We start from the raw sequence: 11576 nt of genomic DNA on the forward strand, positions 1-11576 counted from the left end.
TTTAGCATTACTTCATATTCTTTTTTTATCACTCTTTAGAGTACGGAAGACGAAGAGAGACAGACAGATAGAGAGGGAGAGGGAGATAGAGAGAAATACACACACAACAACAACAGATAGAGAGAGAGAGATAGAGAGAAAGAGAGATGTCTAGACAGAGACTGTGTTTTTAAATGTATGTATTTGTTTTTCGAGTGACGTTTGTTTTTACCAAAGATGAGACCGCTGGAATTCTAAGAACATATACAACACTTTGATCTTAGCCAAAATACCATGTAAACAGGTAATAAATGTTTTAGTTTCAAGAATTTATTTTTGTAAGACGAAAACAGAGAGATGGAGAGACAGAGAGAGAGAGAGAATTCTAAGACAGATAATACACTTTCATCTTAGCCAAAAGACCAAGTAAAAAGGTAATAAGTATGTTTTATTTTGAATAACTTAGTTATTTTTATTTTTATTATATACACTTTATACATAGTGTTTACGAATTATAATCAAGTCATCGATTTCTATTTTTTTTTTTACTTAATACTATTTCCGAAAAGGTTTTTTTTAAACACGGTTTCCGCTAATTTCTAAGTAAACAGGTATTAATTATGTTTTATTTTCAAGATTTTTTTATAATATATACGATTTATATATAGTTTTATCAAGTATACTTAAGCCATCGAATTCTATTTTTGTTTTTTATATATATTTACAAATACATTTGAAATAGTTGATAACTATGAGTAAAAAGATTTTAACGCTAGATGTTTTTACAAAAATCTGAGACCGCTGGAATTCTAATAACAGATACTACACTTTCATCTTAGCCAAAAGACCAAGTAGAGACAGATAGAGAGAGATGCGTTGCCCGGGATTGAATGGAATAGGCGAGAATATATATATTAGTAAAATACCTGGTCGCTTGGGATTTGATGAGATAAATGTGTTGTATATTACCCGTCCTTTCATATACATGCTATAAATGACCTACCCTAGGTAACATACAATTATTTCATATGTGTAATACCGGTCTTATGTAGGTAAAATATTCTTTTGCTCGAAATAACAAATGATACATAAACATACAAAATTCCTAACTCATAAGAATAACAAATATATTACAAAACCAAATTCTATTTTCTCATTGTTTATACTATCCCGAGCAACGCTGGGTCGCCCCGTTAGTACTTTCATACATCAGAGTCCATTTTCAGTAGGCTGTTTTTGAACCCAGTCAACGACGCGTATCTTTTGCTAGTATATATATATATCTATATATCTATAAAAGTGAACGTATCTGTCTGTCTGTCTGTCTGTCTGTGTACATTTCCCTACGCAATAACTCTGTCAATTTTTAGTCTATAGACTCGAAATTTGAAATACCGGGTACTGAGATTTGGGAAAATCGATGTGACGGGTGTCAGCCAGAAATTTGGCTGTTAAGGGGTCAAATTTCAACGATTTTACCTTTAAGAACTCTACCAAACTTCTCCGACAATTTTGGGTCTAGACACTTGAAATTTTAGATATAGGTTCCTTGAACCTGGATCTAACTTAAAGTGATTTGAGCCCGAAACTATAAATTTTAAGGGGTCATAATAGGGGTCAAATTAAAAAAAAATTGACTGCTTTTTCTTTTTTGCTCAACATACACTTTCAAATACTCGGGCAACGCCGGGCACCCATGCTAGTATATATATATATATATATATATATATATATATATATATATATATATTATATGTGTGAGTTCATTTCCTATGGACTCCTAACGGCTGGACCGATTTTTATCAAATTTCACACAAATTCACTTCATATATTTGTGTGCCTAGATAAGTTTTGTATCGGAATATTTTCTATACGTATCGATAGTCGATAAACAAATGAAAGAAGGAGCAGTCGAGTTAAACCAAAGTTAACACTTTATACAACTCAACACCACAAGTATATTTGAGAAGTTTTATTCCACACTATCAGAAAGGCCAACCTATAAAACTGACGACATGGGCGCGACAAACGAATGTTTCTTTTTTTAGAATAGAATTGGACGGAAAGTTGACTTTACAGTTTTAACTTTAAGCCATTACATATATAAAGATAATTTTATAAAATCAACACTAGACTCTCTACAATGCAATGTAGAATACAATGGATTATGAACGACGTCAATGCGAAGGAAGATGTGAAGCTTACTTCCGGTGCGCCGCGATGATTTCCTTACTAGAGCATACAATCAATTGATTTGATGTAAAAATAGACGATTTCACTGATTTCGATGCCAATAAAATATAGGATGGTGAAACATTCGTAAATAATCATTCAATCACGGACAACGTCGGGTCTCCATGCTAGTATATACATAAATGTAATTAAAAAGATAAGGTATAAAGTAACTTTATTATTTTATCAGGTCTATAAGATGAAAGTAAGAGAGAAAATGAAAAAAAAAAAGTCTTCAACTCGTGGCATTTCGAAGCGGAATTTTTCTCATCAGAAGAGGAAAAAGTCGTCTATATACAAAGATACTGTCAAAAAAAGATGATACATTTAGATTTCAAAAGAAGTAGGGGATTATATAATGGTAGTTAATAAAAAGAATAAAAAATGATATATATATATATATATATATATATATGTGTGTGTGTGTGTGTGTGTGTGTGTGTGTGTGTGTTTGTGTGTAAATTTCAATAGAAAATTAAATAATTTAATAAAGTTAAACCGACCCACTTGAACATGAGGACTCATATGTTGACACATAGAACACATGTCAATTGAATGAAAGTGTTTAGTACGTACGCGCGGTCTGCCTTTCATTCCCATTTCCTGTGATTGTTCTAAAATATAACAAGATTTTATATGTTTACATTTTATAGTTGTTTTATGAATATGTCGACGCATAATTTTAGTAAACAGAAACGAGTATACATAAATAGGACTCATTTTCTCTGTTTTTACTTTATTTATATCGTTCTCTGATATTAATCAACTATAATCACTTATTTACATTTTATTTATCTTGTAGAAATTTATTAATTAATAATAACGGAAAAAATAATTGAATTTAGTTTACTTTCTTGCGATTACACTAATTTCCCTCTCAACCACCTGGCAGCATGGAAAAGGTAAGTTAGAACAATAGCAGCAAGATAAAAAAGGCAAGTTACAGAAGTCCACTTAATCTCCTTCATATGTAAGCTATTTTTTTCTGAAGAAATACTGATCGATAAAAAAATACAAAGTATAGAACAGACTCATAACTAATTGCTTACGAAGCTCGCGGATATTTATAATGATTACCCGTTTACCACCAAGAGGAAAACATGAAAATAATTTGCGTGAATCAAATAATATTATTATTTAATGCACGAAATTAATATTGTAACATATTTAATGTAAGCATATAAATAATATTATTTGTCAAAATATAACTGTTAATCCGATAAGAAAATTGATTCTAGAAATGTTTTTATTTATGCCCCGGTAATTTTATTATAATCTTAAGGAGATTATTGGGTAACTTCTTCATATTATCCATGTACTTGGTCAGATAATTACGTTGTAGAAGCAATCTTAGCGGATTATCCTTCTATTACAATGGATATGTCTAATGAAACACTAATTAATAAATGGCTACTGTGAATCAAATATTTTATATTTATTACCAAACAAGTGATAACATGATGTTTATCTGTTTTATAAGTATCAGTCAATCGAATTTTCGATATTATACCTACTCACCCTTCAAGTTGACACATTCATATTTGGTTTTGAGTAACCATTTAATGATTTCTGTTGCATTATATTATGTTTTGCATTAAAAATTCACCCCAACGAGTACATCATGTATGAAATTTATAATTAAAAACACGCGGGATGCAAACAAACTTAGAAATCTCATTTCGTAATTTAAATAAATTTGTAACAGTGAAAAACCAATCCCCCACCCCATTCTTTTCTCTCCAATTTTTAATTATTTCTCTCAGTTGCATATTTGATATATATATATATATATATATATATATATATATATATATATATATATATATATATATATACCACTGGACAATAGCGGGCATCATGCTAGTATATATATATATATATATATATAAACAGAGAGAGAGAGAGAGAGAGAGAGAGAGAGAGAGAGAGCAGATATATAGGGTAATAAAACTTTGTAAAACTGGAAGTTTAACCCGATAGAAATACGAAATTTAATGTATAGTCACCTACTAAAGGGACCCATTTTAATTTCGACACACGTTCCGGCGGTGGAAAAGGTTATAATTACACACTCTCTTATCGTACGTTTCTACAACTGAAGCCGCTTAAATCAGTGGCAAGCAGAAGTCTAGTATGACTAGAAACTATTCAGTAATAGACATAGAACATTTTTTATTTTAGAGTTTGTCTTTCATCCAATTAGGTGCACAGGTTAGTTTGTAAGATCTTGTCTATCTGATAATTGAATCCATAGTCGAATGTAGAATATATTTAGATATATTTTTGTAGAAAATATTAAGCGAACGCAAAGTTAACGCCTGTAAACATTATGACACTGTATACGCATGTAACGTGTTCGTTATAGTTCAAACCTCTTTCGGACCCAAACGCCGTTTTGCACCGCCGGAAAGGAACAACCAAACAAAATAAACTCGTTTTAACTTTTTTTTTTCTGTTTTAGCAAAAGGCATTTATTAATATTACTTTCCAAATAATGCCTGATTCTTGTTTTTCTAACTGTTCATTTCGTCTGCCATGCCATTAACAAACTCTGCCATCTCAACATCAGCATAAAAGTCCTTTGCCACCACTGCTCTTTTCCTTCTTTTTCTTCTTGCGCAAGCTCACGCACACTTCCTAATCTCCATACGTGCTTTATCGGCTACTGCTGCTAATATCTTTGCAATCCAGTTATCCTTCAGCCCCTGCTGATATTTCCTTCACACTCATGCGCACTCTGTTACGCGCGTATGCACATATTTTTTAAATTTTCTGAATATATATATTAGGGTTTATCCATACAGATTCCAGTCCGTCACACCGAACGCGTAATGCGTGCTTATATTTACTAAACTATATACGCGTATTTTCTTCTTGTATTGTGGCATGGTCATACCGTAATTCAAATCATCGTTCTCCATAGGCTTCGATCCATTGTTGGTCTGATTTCTCGCATGTCTTAACTAAGGGCATCTCTCTCAGTGAATTAATGCGCCTCCAGATACCAACCTGGAAATTTCTTATGATTCGGCACGGTACATACAGCACAACCTTCCCAAATGGTCACCCATCTTAGACAGGTCAGGCTCACCGTTGCTTAACTTCGGTGATCTTGCGGGAACCATGTGTCAACGGTTTGTGCTATATACATATATGTGTACATATGTGCATGATGAAATCCAAAGAAATATGGTCCTGGATATGACCTTAAACTATATCTGATGGTGAGGCCCCAACTTGCGGGCATTGGGGAGTGTGAAGCCACCCTTTAATTGCCATTGCTCCCAGGTTCACTCTGAACCGGAGTGGTAGTAACTGTTAGGGTCCCAACTATGGGTTAAATAGAAACCGACTTGAAAAAAAATATATATTCTATTAAAAGTCTTTCTTCAAAATCACTGGATCCGGCATTAAATAACCTGAAAAGTGTTGATATGCCGTAAACCAACCAACCAACCAACCAACCAACCAAAGAGATGTGTGCCATAATTATACACATATACACGTATATACGTGCATAATTATGGCACACATATATTTGGATTTCATGAATATATTTATTAGTATTTTTCCATACGTGTTCACAAATGTGTTAAATACATTTCAGGCAAAATATGTATTCGTCCGTTTACGTTTTTCATTCATAATAAATGTTCTTTTTCATTCTGACATTTGTGGTTCCTATTTTAACACTTATCAATTTCTTTTCCGGCATTTTATTCTTGACGTTTAACGAATTGATTTTCGGTAGCGATAAATCAAGGATTAAATCATCAATACGATATTTACTCGCGGGAAAGAAAAGTCATAAATAATTTGTTTTGACTTAAAGTACGCTGTTCGATGAATAATTTCTCATTTATTATAGAACTCTTAACATCTACATCGAGACTTAATCATTTCTCCATAAATATGATTATGGATGATCAAAAATAATTCATACCCATCGGAATTTCAGATATACACGCGCATCCTCCCATCACACACATATACACACACATGCATAAATATATATAATGATTGTATTGCTGTAGTTTCCTACATAAGATGTATGATTATATGTTTGATAGGTAAGGTGGTATTACCGAGAGTATATCGGGGTCAAAAGGTGGAGGCTATTATTCAAAAGGTTCTGTAAGTTGCCAAACTGACTATTAATTAATGCCGATTTCACACTACCAGTAAAGCCAATCATGTTGCCGGAAAGCTAAAATAAAAGAGAAAAGTATATTGATAGAATTTTATACAAGGAAGTGTGTTTCCCAAGTTCTAAGATCCTGATTCAAGCCCCCATAAATAATAAACTCCTTTTCTGCACGCTTTTGTTATTTCTTTTTCTTTATTATGATTTTTTCATTCTATTTCAAAAAAGAGTGTCTTTTTATAAAATACTGACTGTTTAAAATCTGGTTTAATTGTCCAAAAAATATGACCTGAAGTCGGTTCCAAGTATGCATATATATAACCAATACCGTTTGTACAAATAAACGAATTATACATATAAGGTTGGTGTAAAAATTATATCGTTTTTTATCAAATATACATAGTCAAAAAATGACGGTATTTTTGCACCAATTATATATATATATATATATATAAATATATATACATATGTATATATATATATATATATATATATATATATATATATATATATATATATATATATATATATATATATATATATGACGGCCAAAAACGGTCGAGTAGCTGAAACAATAATGGGAATGTAACTAAACAGAAAAAACGGTAATCAAAAATAAAACGCATATTTGCTCTACAACAGTATTGAGCACTTTCTTCAGGTTTTTGTTAATTACCATTCCTACTAAATATATATATATATATGTATAAATATATATATATATATATATATATATATATATATAAGAGCAAACATTTAATAAAACATATTAAAAACACTTTGAAAAAGAGTTAAAAACATATTTAATCTGAAAAGGAAAGACTTCATAAGTGGATAGTCCTTAATCCGCGGAGTTTCGAAGAAATACTTTCCTTCTCATCAGAGGGTAGGAATTAGCAAAATGCGGGATCGGATTTTGCATGCAAAAGTATTTGATGAAACTGCAAGTAAGTCTAAGATCTTACTTGCTAAAAAAAGTGAAGCAGAGGGAATTTGGTGAAAAAAAGGCGATTACATGTGAATGAATAGCCTGGTGAAAGGTAAATAATCCAATGACGATAAAATCCAACAATATAACTCTAAGAAAGTTAATTGAATTTCCATTTTGTTTATATATATATATATATATATATATATATATATATATATATATATATATTTATATTTATATATATATAATTATGCTAATTTATTTAGAGGACATGGAAACTTGATTTCAAAATCATTTCCACCGTGTTATAAATCCAGACTTATTGCATGTCCAATTATTGCATATATTTAAAAAAAAAAAAAACATATAAATAATTAGATTTATTGAATTAACCTGAAACTCTACGATTCTCAATTTATTGATGGTTTTCCTTCACGACGGTGAAAACTTATTTCAACGAATCCTTACGGTGAATATGACTTAAATTCTTTCCCGAAGCTGTACTTTTCAACTGCACATTTCCTTTTCAGTTTTTCCGCTTTTCACCTTGTACGTTATATATGCTATTATTTTTACGTTATATCTGTTAATATTTTATTTCCATCATATTTTTTGAAACGCGCATTCAATTGTTAACATTAATACCTCTAAAAACGATACACATGCAAAAAAATATTGTCGCGCCGCCAAATGGAAAACTTTTCACTAAGTGACCCCCCTCCCTCTAAATCAGCCCACCGACTCCCTACTAAATAGATAGCATCTTGGTACCACAAGTGCCATTTGACCGTGCGGGGCCAAGAGAAACGACCACCATGCTTTTTAGTCTCGAGTATCCAAGAAAAAAAAACAAAGCTAAGTAAAATTCCTAACTGTTTCGCATATAATTTAAAGCTTATATTCTTTACATTTCCAGGCATATTGTAACCGATAACTTTTCTCCACTTAAATAGAATTTTTCGCAGTTTACAATGCCATCTCACTTAATTAATAAGTCAATGCTATAGTAAAGACAAACTCGGTTAAAAAAAGAAGAAATTATGCTAATTTATTTAGAGGACATGAAAACTTTATTTAAGTACGATACTTAATATAATCAGCCATCGAATGACAATTTTTTTTTTTAAAAATAAAATAAAATGTTAACAGGACATCAGTGACCCCCCCTTCCTTGTACACTGCCGTTTCCTTTCCGGATCCCTGCTCCGAACTTATGCTCTTGATCCATCATCTCATCTAAAGATGAGGGGCTCTTATGTCTTACACAACAATTTATCAGTCTGTACTATTGTCTATAAACTGATAGCATCAACAATTAGATAAGCTGTTTTTAAATTTCCTCTCTTGACAAAATTGCCAACCGAAATACAAACGGATTTTCCTTTGCGATAGAGGATAGAACTGAAGCAGTATACTTAATATGTACAATACGTGCGTACTAAACTAAACCACCTTTTCTACCTATATACAATCGCCTTTACTGAATCCTCATCAGCTCAAAACTCTCTGTATCCCCAGACTCTTAATTTCTCAAATCTTATATCACCAATACATCCTTCTTAATTGATACAAGAATCCTCCTGAGCAGCTCAACATCCAGTGATCATATATCTAATCCTCATGAAATTGCTTATATCACCCTGAATATTACCTTAAATTTTCATTCTATCCCTAAGCTAAGTAGAACACCTAATACTCTAGTCAACTACTTTTAAAATTAGATAAACCCAGTTTCAATAGTAGAAGTGCTTCGTCCCTCACCTTGACTACGGACTTGTACAATAAGCCATGAAACTATCGTACCTAAAATTCCTCTCAAAACTGCAAAATACTGCTGCTTGTATACTAAGTACCTCCTATAGATACTTTACTTCCAAGATGACTGTCTTGTCTGTTTTGCATGACAAACCTTATTATTTTTTACTTAAATTCTCTTTCTCCTGATCACTAACAAATCAAAACTGCTCTATTTCCTAAGTTGCCACTAAACCTAATCCGTCTCACGTAACTTAGAGAGGTCCTTGCTCTCCGCCCTTGACCCTAACAAACTCGTAAATCGATACCCATTAACACCTAAAATTTTCTAGGCATGCTCCTGATTATAACTCCTAACCCATAACCAAGCTTCTAAGTAAATACTTACTAGCCATAGTCCTATACATTCTTAAAGTAATCTATAATGAATAGTAACCATTAATATCTCTTTATTAAGAGATAGTATTGCAATAATTATCACACACCGGTACTCATTGAAATAAAAACTTCCGGATATTAAGATAAAGGCGAAGTCATTCTCCTTCGTTGTAGTCTAAAGGCAACTTACTCAAATTACTCAAATTGTCTAAAATTCCATGCATTCGTATACAATCCTACTTATCCATCCATCTATACTTTAACTATATTTACAGAATATGCAATAACCTATATCTATCAGGTATAACTGTACTCCATATCAAATGTTCTCTTGTATCTATACTGAGCATATCTTATCTTTCACTCTTACTAAATGTCCGGTTTGGGCACCAAATCAGAATTTATAATAGCAAGTAGATCATACTCTAACACTTTATCCTAATCCTAAACCTACTAAACCATATCTAACCATACATTCCTAAACCTACTAAACCATATCTAACCATACATTGCTAAACTTACAAAACTATATCTAACCATACATCAACTTGTCTCTTTCGATCCAATACTGTAGCAAATTTAGCTGCTTCCACTGCATGAATTTTTACCTATACCCTCTCCCAGTAAAAATGAAAATGGAAAGCATAATAATGCCCTTTTTTAACCACGCTTTAGGGGTGAAAATTTTCTGTAGAAGTTAACCTAAATGCCCGATTTTTCCAGGAGATATTAACCTAAATAACCAATAAATATTAACTACCCATGCGGGGTCGCATAAATACCTGGATTAGGACCCAGACGCGGGGCGAACCCCCTCGGAGCTGATGGACTCGTAGGTCTTCCCAGGTCATCCGTCTAGGAGAAGGAAAACTCTGAAACAAACCTAGGGGAGGGAGGCCTCTTCAGTCCTGGACGACAACCTTCCTAGAGCTAGTGACTCAAACAAATCACCGGTTGGCAAACCTAAACTGCTTAATACTCCTTTCATACTCCTTATTTGCCTATTGGCCAGGCGTAGAGGTACTATCACAGGGACTCGTCTGAATCACCCAGTGGTTGACCTTGTTTCCTGACTAGGGCAATGAACGTCGCTTTTCCCCACTCCCGCCACATCCCATCCCCTTAAACTGGACACAGTGGGGTGCTTCAGTGCCATATATGTCGGTGCAGTTGGACTGGGCTGGCTTTGCCTAATGGATTGAGGGTACCGGATTGACAGTTCTTGGCTGCTGTTTCCGACTGATAGTACAGGAGCCCTAACTCTTTGGTAGCGCTTAGAGCGGCTGCTCCATCAACAGTTGTAAAATATCGGGATGGTTGTAGTGCCATGTCGCGCATGGAAAGGGACCCTGCACTTATCCCCGGTGGGCTTTCCTGAGGCCACAATCCTGTGGGTGAAGACAGCTGATGGTCTACTTTTATTGCATGTCTGGTATTCTGCACAACTACTTGTCCAGCACCCCCTCACTCATCCACCCTAACTGAAACTTTTAAATAAAATAAAATGAAATGACAGCTCAAGCAAAAGTTACGTTTAAACCAGGACCAAACTCAAAGAAAACCAACCTGCCTCCTCCCTTGAGGCTTGCATTTACTAATATCCGCGGGCTTAGAACTAACTTAGATGATGTTGAGTCATTTCTCCTTGTAAACACCCCGGATATCTTAGCATTAAGTGAAACTAACCTTCACTCCTCCATTCCCTCTAACAACTTTAACATGCCTGGTTATCTCCCACTCTACCGTAAGGACTCGGACAGACATATGCATGGACTTGGAGTCTATATTCGAAACACCCTCCCCCTAACTAGAGAAATAAAACTAGAATCAGAGGGCCAGGCCTTTATGTGCTTCAGACTAAATATGCAACACAATATTAGCTACTTGTATTTTCTCTACCGCTCTCCCTCAAACCAAGACTGTACCCTAATAAACAAAGTCTCAGACAGCATAGATATAGCACTCTCCCTCGATACTAGCGCACAAATACATGTATTTGGTGACTTCAGTGTCCACCACAGTAACTGGTTAGGATTCTCAAATCACACAGACGTAGCTGGTAGCGCAACTCATAGTTTCTCTATATCTCATTCCATATCTCAGTTGATTACATTTCCGACACGTTTCCCAGACCAGCACGATCAACATGCCTCACTT

This window comes from Euprymna scolopes, chromosome 6 (assembly GCF_053919585.1).
Source record: "Euprymna scolopes isolate OS-2025 chromosome 6, ASM5391958v1, whole genome shotgun sequence".
Taxonomy (NCBI): Eukaryota; Metazoa; Mollusca; class Cephalopoda; order Sepiida; family Sepiolidae; genus Euprymna; species Euprymna scolopes.